This window comes from Silurus aristotelis (assembly GCF_946808225.1).
Source record: "Silurus aristotelis genome assembly, chromosome: 1".
Lineage (NCBI taxonomy): Eukaryota > Metazoa > Chordata > Actinopteri > Siluriformes > Siluridae > Silurus > Silurus aristotelis.
This window is the reverse complement of record NC_139574.1, coordinates 23,474,704-23,490,156: the sequence shown is the minus strand read 5'-3', so window position 1 is coordinate 23,490,156 and position 15,453 is coordinate 23,474,704.

Genomic DNA, 15,453 nt, shown 5'->3' with positions numbered 1-15,453 from the left:
ACACACACACACACACACACACATTCTCTCTCTCTCTCTATCTATCTCTCTCTCTCTCACACACACACACACACACATTCTCTCTCTCTCTCTCTCTCTCTCTCTCTCTCTCTCTCTCTCTCTCTCTCACACACACACACACACACACACACACACACTCAAAGAGCTGCAGGGAGAACGCTGAACGCCTTTCCATCCCAGAACACAGGCAGAGAGGCTTTAGAGGGGAAAGTTCACTCTCGAGTGCAGACAAAATACTCGCCTGAGAAACATCAGACCAAGACCAGTCGATAACACTCAATCTTGTTCAAAATATTTGACTCTGCCAGTATTATCATTTTATTTGATTTCAGGCAAATGATATCTGTTTTTTTTTTTTTTTTTGCATGCCCATTTAGCAAAGGGCCTACGGTCTACTCACTGAAGTCCCCCTGACACAATACATTTTGATAATATATACATTTTTAATACTGTACACAAAGGTTTAATACTTAACACATTTACACATACACAAACACAATATTCATATGTATTTATTCAACACATTCGGGGCACTTCTTCATTTAAACATAGGAAATAAAATCCATTTATTTATGTGAAAGATCTCTTATTTCATATGAATGAAGGTTAAATGGATGTGGTAGGTTATAAGTATACAAGTTCAAACGATATTAATGCTGTTCATACTTAAAATCATATTCTATTCCACAGGCTATTAATAATAATAATAATAATAATAATAATAATAATAATAATAATAATAATAATAATTGTTATCATCAGACATCTTCATGGATCATAATAATAATAATAATAATAATAATAATAATAATAAGAAGAAGAAGAAGAAGAAGAAGAAGAAGAAGAAGAAGAAGAAGAAGAAGAAGAAGAAGAACAATAATGCATATACTGAATTACTTGGAAAGTGCAGTAGTCCTGTCTCTAAAAGCGTTTTTTTATCATGCTGAAATGACACGTCTAAGACCAGTTGCAATGGCCCGCGGTTAGAAACAGGTGAAGGCCGCGGTTATATTGTGCGCCGCTGAAAAGTCCCTGAGTGATCGAACACTGATCATAACGCGCTCAAACCAAAGCTGTTGTGCTGCTAAATTATTTAAAGGTGTCTCTGTGAACATATGGGGCGGTTACCCGCTGCTGCGCACTTTACAAGTCCATACATACTGTACACTGAGAACTTTGAGCCGACGGTCTAAAAAAAAAAAAAAAAGCTTTCGGTCATGATGGTCCAGCTTCATCCCCTGTCCTTCATGTTTTTCTTCCGTATAAACAATATTCAAATACATCTTTTATCAAGATCGATCGCATGTTTATATTTTAATTTTCGTGCCGAACTCTCTGATTTCTTTCCTGACAGCCTTTATATAAATTCATTCATTCGACAAAATTCCTGATACAGTTTTTGTGCAATAGTTATTTAAATCATAAAATAAATAGAGACCAAAATGTGCGCATAAAGAGACAGACAGGATGTTTATGGTTGATCGATCGATTGCAAATTACAAAATATGTAGAGGGGCTGGAGGAAAGGACACTAATAATAGTTTTGTTTCGGCAAATAAAGCATAAATGCAAAAATACATACATAAAAATATGAAATGAATAAATTGCTTAAATTCTGTAAATAAAACGGCAATGTAATATATTGTACTACACTATAATTTATTTTCATCAACAAAAAGAGATATACTAAGCCTTTTGGGAAGTGTATACAGAAAATGATCAACTTTAATGTGCATGTGAACATAATTTGTTTATAATCTACAAATGCTTCATAACATATTTGGTTTGATTGAATTTGTAATGTCAAAAAAAGGTTTTCTGCTATTATAATTATTTCAGAACATTTAAAGATTATATTTTAGGTTTAAGGAAACATCTGGCAAAATAGTAGTGAGCTCATTTTAAATCAGGTGATTCTTTGATTATTGTAAAAGTGTTGATTTTTACTAAGTAAAATGTACTAAACGATTTTTTTAATAATCGTAATATAAGGTGTTTTATATTAAGGTTTGAGCGACCTGAGGGAAAAAAACTCCTGAGACAAAAAGTTTTTTTTTAGAGTCTGAATAAAATGACGTTACTACATTTATTGAAATATATCTAAGATTTTAAACAGATTCAATCTTAATATTTAAGCGTGTTGTCCTACAACATTTAGTAATATTTCAAAACTTCCACTTAGCAACCTAATTAATAAATCGTATTCACATACAAGACACCTAAAAATATCTGCAGCCTTTAGAAAACTAAAAGGCAGATAGAAATCGACCGAAGCCTCAAGTCAAGAATTCAATTAACGTGATCGAGTTTCCCAGACAGCAATATTATAAAAACCAGCACGACAAAGACCAATATAAAATCTTAACGAGTGAAATGTGACATAACACGAAATTAAAGCACGAGCTCTACACTAAAATGTGTCGAATCATGTGTAAAAATGTAATATCAAAATAAATCAGCACTATTCTTCAGCATTCGCGTTTCAGGTGGATTTGGCCTGCAAGAGTCTTTCATTAATCAATAGTCATTAAAATCACAGTGAACTGTATAGGAGGAAAAAATGACATCATTCATTTAAATTGCAGTGACGTCATGTAAGTTAGATTTACTTTATCAAATTATTATTTTTTGACCTTATTTTATGATGAACAAATTAAAGTGGCACGAATTTCATAGAAACGACACTTTCTGTATTTTTGCTGTTTTTTATATTTATGTAAATCCATACAGGAGAATTTTAAATAATATTCATTTAGAGACATGCCTAAAAAATATATTGAATACCAAATTCGGCATAATATTAATAATACTAATTATAATAATAAGAAAGAAGAAGAAGAAGAAGAAGAAGTAGAAGAGAAAGAGGAAGAGGAAGAAGAAGAATAGGGAGAAGACGAATAAAAAGAAAAACAAAACAAAACAAAACAAAACAAAACAAAACAAAACAAAACAAAACAAAACAAAACAAAACAAAACAAAACAAAACAAAACAAAACAAAACAAAACAATAGAAAAATGAATAGGTTGCCAGTGTTCAGTCTACGGCATAGACAGAAATAAGCAATCAGTGTATTTTACCCGAAAATACTGGATGAAACCCTACAGAGCTGATGGATCACGCTGTAAGAGATTGTTGAGCTTTAAGGGTTCAGTGGCATAACCTAGTTTTCTGACCTACAAAATGTAGAACTAAGGGGCGACAATGTCTGAGTGGAGAGAGGAGGCGCATATCATTCTTCTCATCTAATGCCGAATTTCCGAATATTCCAAATATATATCCGAATAACACACTCAACGTGTCTCTCATATCCACCCACTACAGGTTTCTATCTTAAAGCTAAGCATTAACAATAATAGCAAAATTATATTTCTACTGTGGAGCAGCAGAAGTTGTCATCTAGACATATTTCACATGCCCCCCTTCCCCCTTCACATGGCCATCTGAGAGCCTGTGGCCTATATCGATTAGGAAAGCAGGAACATACTGTAATTACCACACACAATGTATAAGCCAATCGAACTGTGTTGGGCCATGTGTAAACTATGGCCTGTTATGCATACATATGCACACAAAATGTATATTATTTATAATGCAGTAAGACTATTGGCATGCAGACTGTGTGCTACCCAGTTAAACTAAATGTGGGAAATATCATTTTCAAACAACCTAGTCATTTCAAATGCAATGATATTAAAAATGCAATGATATTAAAAAGACAATAAATTAAGAAAAAAAAAACATTTAAATAAATAAATAATATAAACATTATATATATATATATATATATATATATATATATATATATATATATATATATATATATACACACACACACACACACACACACACACACACACACACACACACACACACACAAGATGTTTAAACAATTTCCTAAATGCTGCCAGTGCCGTGTAAGCTAAATTCTGAGTTATCAGAAACAAGGCAATTTCAATCCAAAATCAGAACAACCAATAGCAAAATCAATATGCACTACTGGATTAAGCATGTCTTTTTAATCAAGTTTATTTTACCTATTCGTGTTTGGGCATTGCAGACTCTTTAAATACTCGCACTGCATTTCACTACCATTAACAACAAACTATAAAATACCAAGCCATCTGATACAGTTTGCTAAAACGCTGCCATAGTACAATATCAGCAATAGAGACAGATGGCTGACGAGCATTATTGGACTGCAAACATTAATAGATAATATGTGAATACATATTACTGTGCATGAAAGACCCCATGAAAGAGAGAGAGAGAAAGGGAGAGAGAGAGAGAGAGAGAGAGAGTGTGTGTGTGTGTGTGTGTGTGTGTGTGTGTGTGTGTGTGTGTGTGTGTGTGTGTGTATGTGTGTGCGAGTGTGTGTGTTTTCCCCAGAATGAATCCAGTAAGACAACAGCTCCCTGGCTGGGTGGGAGAGGAAGTCGCAGTGCAGCCAATGTGCATCTTTCCTCTTCTCTCTCTCTCTCTCTCTCTCTCTCTCTCTCTCTCTCTCTCTCTCTCTCTCTCTCTCCCTTTAAAACCCTCTCTCTGGTCCTCTTCAAGGTTAAGGTCAGCAATTTGAATCCATTTCGTCCTGTTCTGCGATTTTATTTGCTCCACCAGCTGGTATTCCCCAAATTTCCTCTTCTCTGCATCGCATGTATCCTGTGTCTCCTCTCAGCGCTGTGCTGCTTATGCCTCACTGCTCACTGTGTGTCTGCTCAGTGTTTCTCCCCTGCTCTTTTTAATCAGCATGTTAATAAGAAAGGTAACTAATCAATACGTTCAATGGCCTGGCCCTACGATTGATACCATCTTGTCCTTCCTCCCATCCTTCCATTGGACACACACACACACACACATACACACACACATACACACACACACACACACACACACACACACACACACACACACACTTGCTCTCTTAATTTCTTGCTCTCTGTCTCTCACAAAAGTAAGAACATAACATAAATAAAGCATATGCTTTTAGTCCATGCATTGTTACACTTCAGGACAGATCTACACACAAGGTAACAAAATACCTTTTCCAAATAAGCTACCAATTTTTGTTTTCTTTTTGATTAATATTTTCAATACAAAATACCCCACACCTAAATATTACATCCATTTGAAAATCCTATACAAAGATACCAGAATCATATGTTTCAGAATGCCAATGATTCTCTACATTCTTTAAGAAGGACAGAAAGTTCAGTCTGCACAATTCCATAAAAAGCTAAGGGCTCTAAATGCACAAAGAGAATATTTTTTTACCCAAAAGACAGAGTAGTTCTCTTCACATATAGCCTCATGATAAAAATACCTCTGAAAGCTGAAAGAGTGTGTGTTTTTCCCACCCCAGGGTAAGGTCTCCCACAACAAATGTCTGTGCATCAGGCAGGCCAACTAGAGAGTGATGGCAAAGGATGAAGAGAATTCCCTCACAGAAGAAAGTGTCAAGGAAAAAAAAGCTGAAAAACAAAACACACACAAACAAACACAAAGTGGCCCTTATAGCTGCCATCACAAGGCTATTGTTCAGAGTGCAGTGTTGTCTCTGCCTAGCGGTCGGGTCTCTGCAGTGTGAATATGGCACAGCTTCTGTGATAAGAGTTGATTCCAACATCTCTTTATCTTCATTGTCTAAAGAAGCATTGTTTTATTTAAATTCTGCTAGCACCGACTGAATAAATAAAAATATTATTTTACTGCATATAGTTAAGACAAAGCAAATATCACAAATATTTTCAAGTACGCATGTAGGTAAATGTGACTGATGCTGAATTACAGTGTAATGAATATAATGTTATGATGCCCTCACAAAAGCAGGAATACATGTCCATCTTTGATTTCCTTAGTTCTTTCGGGAAGCTTCAGCACTGAAGTATCTTTCAGAGGGGAATATCAAATATCAGAGCCCATTTGTATCACAGTTAGATGGCTAACCTACGATCCGGTTTCCAATGTTCAGAATATTAATGCGCAAATATATATGAAAGACAAAAATTTACATCTTTAGTCATAATGGTTTAAGAAGTTTTTGAAACAGTGACCCGAATTCTAATCATTAAAACAGATTTTACACCGAGATATTTTCATTAAAACTGATTTTACACCTTGATATTTTCGCTTGCACATGCAAGTATCCCATGGGAGTTTGAGTGACCACTGCCTCTCTGACCCCCCTTTAGGCTGAAAGCCCCATCACCCACACCTTCATCAGAGATGCTGCAGTCACCTAGCAACAAAGATCTAAGGTCAGGGGTCAAAGACCACAGGCTATTTCAAATATGATATACGAATTCATATACATGCACACACATAGAACCGAAGAGCACACACTTCACCAAACTTATTGTCCAATACTTTTACCAGTCAAAAGAGAAATAAAAAATAGAATAAACAATTTTAGGCCCACGACATTCCAGAAAAGATAAAAAAGAATGAGGTGTTGATACCTAAAGAATGAGGTGTGGATAAGAGAAGAGGAATACATAATTCTGCACACCTAATCCCAAATATATACTTATCTGTGTACACACTCCCTTACACACTTGTTCAAGCAACTAATTGTCTATTCATATTTTACTCTTTAAATTATCATTGAAAACAGATTTATTCTTTTTGTCAGTTCATGTGCAGTGAGAATCTCTTTGTTTTGCCTGGATGACCAATTCACTCTCCCCTTGTACAATCAGCCTGAGGTCATTGACCTTAGCTGACCATGCAAGGAGGATGGGCACGATCCAATCACCTTAAACAGTTGGATGCAGAAGGATGGACAGAGCAATGAAAACGTGGGGGAGGACAGATGATTGTGGGTGGCTTTGGTACTAATCTGTGCCTTGATCAGGTCTAAAGCACCAAGAATGAAAGGATAAAGTAAAAAAAATAGGATAAATGAAGATCCACTTCTTCTCCATCTGTGCTGGGCATTCGCTCTGATTTGTAAAGGTAAAATGTGATGGTATGTACTCAGCACTGTTTCAGTCTGATGCTTTTGCAAGGTTTCTATGTATGCTTTCAGGGTAGAGAATGAATGTACTTATACACTGGAATGTCTAGAAAGTGTATGTAATTGCAGCATTAGGTGTGTGGTTTTATCATACCATTAGAACATAAGTATTTCTTAATCAGCATTTTTAGTGCTGTGTGCAGTCCAATAGTTTCTGTGAATCTCTAACAAACACAAACAGATTTTCATAAGCATGAATGACTCCCATTGTACGACTTTTAGCTAAAACTGCTTGATGGCTGTATGGGGTGCAGCATGCCTTCTGCTACAGACCAACTGTGCTGTCACCAAAGAGCTTGAACATTGGGCAACTGTCACTTTATTCCAAACACACACATACACACACACCCTCCCCCACCAACTCATACACAGATGGTTGGTCAGCACGTGCCCAGAGGAGGGCACAACAGTGACCCCCCAGCTGGACATTGTGGACAGGTCAGTGATACTCAATCCCCTCTTTTAGGCCAGCTGCTGCTGGGACTGGACTAATGGAGCTCCTACAAACACACAAACACACACACACATACAAAGGCCTAACCCTCAGGCCCCCACAATACCCCACAATACTGACCAGTAAAAGGCCCATGTTGGGGAGAAGGGAGGGGAGGGCAGCTGGACATTTACCATTCTGAGCTTCATAGAGCAGAGTAATTGTGTGCACGTGCATGTGCGCGTGTTTGAAAAAAGGCTGGGAGTGGCTAAATGTCACAAAGGTGACACATAAGGGCAAGTCAGAGCAATAAGATGCCTTTAACAATTCAGCTGACAGAGGGTCACTTTAAAAGAACAGGATGGCCATGTGGTTATTGGACAAAACTCTTACGTTATGCTCTTTACCTCCTTTGATACCAGAAATAGTAAAAGTACACACATCAAATCAAATCAAATCAAATCAAATTTTATTTGTCACATTCAAATATATATAGACACGCAGTAAAATGCTTTGTATGACTGTACAACATTTAAGCGAATTAAAGGATAAACTAAAGAAAATATAGGAAAATATGTGTATATACATGAATGAGTATGGCAGATATTGACAGTACAAGGTAAAATGAGTTAATGTGATTGTCCTTAAAGTGTCAATGTGCAGTATGGTGTTATATAACATGCTGTTTAAGTCTAGAGTTGAAGTGACAGTCCAGAGTTAAGATGTCATAATAGTGCAAAAAAAAAGTTGTACAGAAATGAGTGAAGATGGAGAGAGAGAGATCCAGTACTAGATCCTGGGTGTTTCCTGGTTTATACTCTGAATGGCCTGTGGGAAGAAGCTCCTCCTCATTCTCTCTGTGTTTGCTTTCAAGGAGCGGAAGTGCTTCCCTGAATGCAACAAAGAAAATAGTCTTAGTCTTTTTCACCAGGGTGTTGTTGTGACAGGACCAAGACAGGTCCTGTGTGATGTGAACACCTAGGTCCCGGAAACTGTCCACTCTCTCCACTGGGGTCCCGTTGATGTTTAGCGGTTGGTATGACCGCTCCTGCTTCGTGCTGAAGTCTACTATCAACTCCTTATTCTTGCTGACGTTCAGGGGAAGATTGTTTTCCTGGCACCATCTCTCCAGGTTTTTCACTCAAGTAGAAGTACAGATACTAATGTTATAAAATACTCCGGTAAAAAACTACTAACTACACTTTTTCACTTAGTAAGTAAGTATGGGCTCTGACATGTACTTAAGTAAAAAGTAGCCAATACTTCTTAATAACTGTTTAAGTGTCATCCTGGTAACTGGACCCCACATCATATTAATTTAGAAATACAAAGAAATTTCAAATCACAAAACCCCCATATAGAACACAAGCAGAGAAAAGATGATGATGATGATCAGGTGATCAGAAATGTCTCTGACTCCCTCTGTCCCATCCACATTAACCACAGACTTCTTGTTGCCTTCTGTCTTGTTTGTTGTAAGCTTCATAGGCTAGCCTATATAGCAATACAATTATATACCAGTGGTAGGTTGAACAAGCCACGCTATAACAAAAAATGGTTGACGGGCTGAAAACTGCACACAATAAGAAGATAAAATAGTGATCGTGTCAGCAAATAAATTAAAATTAAAGTAGGGCTGCAGCTATCAATTATTTTTGTAAGCGAGTATTCTAATGATTATTCCATCGATTAATAGAGTAATCGGATAAGAAGTACTTTTTCTTTATAAAAGAGCAATACTAAATATACAAGAGAAAATAGGACAGGTCTCTTAAAAAAATTTTCATTTCTATTGCTAAAATTTCATACAAGAATATCTGTGAAACCTAAAAACATTTAAATGCCATATTACATTAAAATGCAAATACGAATATATATATACATTTAAAAAATCATACATAAAAATATAAAGATCAACTTAAAATTACTTCGAAAAAAGTAAACGCACTCTACAGTGTTTTCTTTGTTTTAGTCTGAAATGATAAGAAACTTTGGATTTTTTTATTTTTTTTTCATTTTCTTTGGCCTAAATCTCCTCCTTGCTCCTCGCTGTTTTCTCTGCGGTCCTTAATTTTTTCATTTTGCAACATCTATTTCTGTTTACCTGTCCAGAGTGCTCCAGAGTTTAGCTGGTGCCATATGTCAGTAATAATGGTCCGTTTTAAAAATGTAATAAGTACAGATATATGTGTAATAAACATAATCAGTGAAAGAAAAAAAGTTAATAGTAGTAAAGTACTGATACCAGAAAAAAAAGCTTTTTTTTTAGAAAGATACTGTAAATCAAATAGTGCTAATTATAATTAGACAAACGTTACAAAAAAAGGACACTGAAAAACATCTAAGTAACTCGTGTATTCTGAATGTTACACAAATCAATATAAATAAGAGTAACTTAGATTTATTGCGGTTTACAAACCAGGCATTTAAACATCAGTATTAACACAAATATGTAATTATTTGTAGTATTAATACTATTGTAGTGTTTCAGCATAAAATTAATACAAGTCATGTAGAAAACCAGCAAGTCCTGAATTATTTAGCCAAGGTAAAAATTAACATTGCCCTTGACTTTGAACAATTTATGCCAACTCAATATGTAACAGTAAACTATCAGTAGGTTTTAGGAGCATCTATTATTGACTGTCTTGTTTTGCTGTCTGATGAGCAGCATGCAGTAGGCTGCAGTTGGGTAAGCAGAAGTCCAGTGTGCTGCTGCTCCAGGCTAACCCAGTATAGGAGAGGGTCCTGGGCCAAGCTGAGCCAAGCAGTTGTTAAATCAATAAGACACACACACACACACACACACACACACACACACACACACACACACCCACGCGCGTGCGCGAGCGTCACTGCAGGCCTTAGAGGCCATATGAAACTACCATTGATCGGAGGGGGTAGGGAGCAGACTGATTTTTGCCGTGTGTGTGTATATGAGAGGGAGCTACGTGGTCTGCCTTCATTCCTGACGTAGAAGCAGGTAACCACAAAGTCACCGAACAAAGCAGTCAAACACACATATACTGACAAGCTGTGTGCATTCTGAGAAGACTGAAGTGTGCCTGTCAATACTTTTCTGTCATAGCTCACAGGACAGACTCAGTGAACTAAATCTTCAGCTGTGTGTCTGTTTCTACTTCCTTTCTTCCTTCCATTCCTCCCACCCTCCTTCACACAGAATGTGTAAAATCGCCCAATGCCTATTTATAGTGCTCTGCCAGAGGTTCTCAGACTCCACTGTTTTTAATACACACAAACTCTGTTATGAGCTCTCTTAGTCGAAAAGCATAGTGAATTTCTACAGAGTGAAGTAGTTAATAAACCTTGTCCTCAGCTCCAATTTTACTATCAGTTCATCTTAGCTGGAACAAGAGTACGACTTAAACAGCTTTGTCTCAATAAGATAATGAACAGGGGAATGCACTGCAATGAGTACTTAACAGCTAAGTGGCACTTGAGTCACGCATGTATCCACACAAAATGTATTGTTGATGGTGTTGCGGTGCTTGACTTTTTGTTGTCATGCTTCCGCATGTGCTTTTTTTCAGGGCTCTCTCTTATTACCCCATCGTGTGCGAACAGGCACAGCACTGTTCATGTTTACTTGACCTGCAAATTGGGGTCAACTTAAAGCAAAGGCCTGTGCACTTGTGCAAAGATCCCACCACTTTGCACAAATGAAAGAAAGGACAAATGTGGCAATGACAAGGATCTACTGAAATAGAAATACTGCATGCACAAGCATATTTGTATTAATATCACAAATATCCTACAGAGAAAGGGTAAGAAGAAGTAAAAATTAATAAGCTCTGCATCGCCAGTTTACATTACAAAATAAAACATTGCAGTGCATGTCTGATTAACTAGTCTGCACATCATCTTCATTCATTTGTTCCACATTTCTGAGACCTGCAGCAAAAGCTGTGAGAGGGTAGACAGGTGTAAATAAACGGCGGGGCTCTGTCCTTGTTCGGCGAGTTGCCATGGCAACGGCTGATAGAGTATCCTATCGATCGCGGTGTCCAGTTGGAATTGTGCAGCCCCTGAACCCAGGTTTTTTCTCTGCTGTGATGGGCGTGGATCAATAGGCTGATATTGTATGCCTCTTTTGCCTTGTGTCTCCCACCGCCTCAATAATAGTGATAATGATAGTGAGAAGGAAGAGGAACCAAAAAGCAGAGAAACAATAGCTAAATGTCAAATAGATCTTTTCATGTAAAAAGAAAAATATAGTGGGGAAAAATAGTCCTCTTTTTTAACTGAGAAGCCCCATTTTCAGATAATTGATTGCCATCTTTTTAGAAACGGGATTGATCCCACTCCTAAGAGAAGTGACGCCATTTTAGACCTGAAAAAAAAGTACAGTGTTGTCCTGCTCTGTCCTACAGTAGAATAGTGCACTCCAGATGGAACTCCACTGGCCAGACACAACATCTGTCACATTTAATTCAAATGTCCTCAGTTCACTCTTTACATATGCAAACTGCCAGGCAGCATTTACCTAAAGTGGAACCATTTACTCTCTGGCCACCATTTTGGTTATCATGCAAATATGCGTGACAGCAAGCATGAGCCAAGATGCTGCAGTAAGTGCAGAGAGGGTCGGAGAGACACCATAGAGGACCTAAGGGAGCTCGTTTAAATCTGGCCTGAGGGATCCCTCCAGCTAGGGGTCATGGATGGAGTCACAGCATGCTGGATTTAAAGGTGGGCCTCCTTAAGGTGCTTCTTTTGCCTGCAGGCACGGCCATCACAATTCCTGCAGTGCTGGAAATGAAAGCAAGGCCAGGACAAAGGCTCTTCCCTTGCTTATAGTCACTGCTGAGAAACATTACCCAAATGATTGAGATATCTGTTACATCTTTCTCTTTACCTCCATACGCTGCATCAAAGCAGAGTCTTCTGACTTATTTTCTTTCTCTTATAGGCAACTGTCTAATTATATGTTGTAGGCTGGTCAGTAATCTGGTTTACAATTCCCAGTCTTACAACTGGCAACATTTCTTCTTCTTTTTTTTTTTTTTTTTTTTTACTACATTTATCTAATGGCTTGCTTTATGGTCTTGGATGCTTTCCAATAACCACGCAATAGGAGAACATGGGCTAAAATACAGCGCAGGTTAGCTGGAGTGTCACTGGACTTATGGACATGAGGCAGAATTAAATCCCAAATGGCACCTAGGTATGAAATAACGGTGTATACACTATTGTACTGTACAATAAGTCCAAAAGAAAGCATGTGGAATTGATTCAGAGAGACTGGTGCAGTTGAACCGCGGTCTATAGGGTTTCTATAAAACGGCTGTGCCTTATGCGCTCCGGGAAACCGTGCCGCTACCGGAAATGGCACTTTGCCCGGGGCGGAAATGGAAATGGCGGCGCGCTGCAGTGTGAGGCCGAGCGGAGCGGACGCCCTGCCGAACCCGCCGAGATAAAAAACCGTCCTGCGGGCCAGAAGTCAGCCGCCTTGTGGAATAGAAGGAACGAGGGAGAAAAAATTGTTCTCCGCCTACAGCTCTCTCTCTCTCTCTCTCTCTCTCTCTCTCTCTCTCTCTCTCTCTCAGAAGTTTGTGTAAAGACGCGCATGTAATGCAAACTGCGCTTTTAGCGCTTCCTAATGCGAGCGGTTCATGCTAATCTATATGCTAATAAAGGGCAGACCTACTCAAGAGCCTTTAGTTCTCCCAAGAAACAATTATTCCAAAACAACTGGTCTGATCAAGAAATATATATATATATATATATATATATATAGAATATATATATATATATATTCTAAAAACTCGTTACTTAAAAATGTATTAGTTTATAAATCTTATATACAGTGGATATTAATTGTAAATCTGAACATATAACCTAGTACCTAATAAAAAACCTTCTTATGTGGGTAAGAACTTCCATTCTTTTTTCCTTAATCATCATTGATCTCCTTTTATTTTCCAGACCACATAGGGGAATGCACAATGGGTGGGAGGCCAATGAAGGACAAATGTAGTAGACTGGGTTGTATGATCACACAAGGAAATGAATATAACCAACAGACCTGTTTGGACTGTGCAAGGAAACTAAAAAAACACTGAAGAAAGCCACACAAACACTCCCAAGAAAATGATACATTTTCTTAACAACCAACATATTTCTCAAACAAATAGGATTGTCAATGCATTTAAAATAGTCACAAATAAAATATTTAAAATGTAACATCAAGGTTAAAACTAGTATTATATTAATATGAGGTTTATAACAACGTTTAATTATGATGAAATGTTCAATGCATAGGATTTTCTCCAACCTGAAATAATTTCTTATATTTACTTATATTGATTTTTACTGTAAAGCTAACAAATCATCTATAATTTGCTACACTACAGAAATAGATACTACACCAATCTTTAAGTATTAGAAATTTTATCACAGTGTTTATTTGTTTCTTGCATTTTTGGATGGTACACGGTCTAATCAACTTACCTAGAAAAAGTTAATGCATACGAAAATATCTAGATTCCGTTTTTTTGCTCATGAATAGGTTTTCAGGTGTACAGGATTCAAGGATCAGAATTTTTACTGGAAGTACTAGTTTAGCCTTCTGCTTTTTCTGAACAGTTCTGTCCAGCAGCAGCATTCATCTGGAAGTCAATAACAATATATCATCTGCCATATTAAAAATTTCAGCCTGTCAATATAAGGTCTAGGGCCAAAATTAGTCAGTGCCAAGCCTGTGGCAGTAGTTCAAGGTCATACACACATATACACTCCACATTGACAGGACTGATGCTTTTCTGTGTAATGGCATATACATCAAGCCCAAGGTCATGTACTGTACAGCTAATTTTAACTAATACACACACACAAGACACTCAGTGTGAGTGTCAGTGATTGAAGGCTAGTGGAAAATATGCGTGCAATATTCCTGTTACCTAATCATTGGACAATTTGCACACAGTGAGCACTTTATATGGAGCACATATACACCTCCCAATTCATACAATTATCTAATCAGCCAATTGTGTGGCAGCAGTGCAGTGTATAAATCTTGTCAGGATATGAACCAGCACCTTTGAGTAATGATTTCAGCTATCGGAATAGGGAAAAAGTGATCTCAGTGCTTTTGATCATAGCATAATTATTGGTGCCGGACAGGCTGGTTTGAGTGTTACTATGACTGCTGGTCTCCTGGGAGTGGCAGTCATGCAGATAGAAAAGGTTTGATGACGAGAGAGGTCAGGGCAGAATGGCCAGAAAAATTAGAGTGAAAAGAAAGGATACAATGACTGAGAGATCCATTTTGCACAATTGTGGCAAGCAGAGAAGCATTTCAGAATGTCAGAAATCTTGAGGTGGATAATGTGATGAAATTCATATTTAACTTTTAACCTAAGAGTTGCCAGGTATTAGTATTAATGCTAACTAATGGGCTTACTGAATAAACAGAAGAACATGAATTAATATGACAATTGAAGCTAATGAATGTTGCCTATAAAGCTACTTGTTATAGAGTATAAGTTATAATTGTAATTATAAAATGTAACAAGTTATGATTGAATTAGGTTAAACTTTGCCTCCTTCAAAAACCACTTGTTCGGGGTTCTTGTTCAATCTTAGACTTTGGTTGCTATCGGTGCTGTTTTTTTGTGCATGTTCTTGAGGCATCCTTCAAGTTCTCGAGTTTACCTCCAACTATAAAAACATGGCTGCAGTCGGATTGGCTTTTCTAAAATGCCTGGAGGTCTGAATGAGAGTGTCAAAGTGAGTGTGTGTGTCCTGTGATGAACCGGTGTGTGAGATTCAAAGTGTTTTCCTGTTTCATACCCAATGTTCCTGGTATTCAGATTCACTGAAGCCCTAATCAAAATAAAACTATTAGTAACTGAATGTATGAACAATTAAAAGAACAAACAAATGAAATGATATTGACTATGACCCTTTTGTGTTTTTGCCTGCTTGTTGATCAAAACTTGACAACTGTATTTTGTGAAAATAATCCTA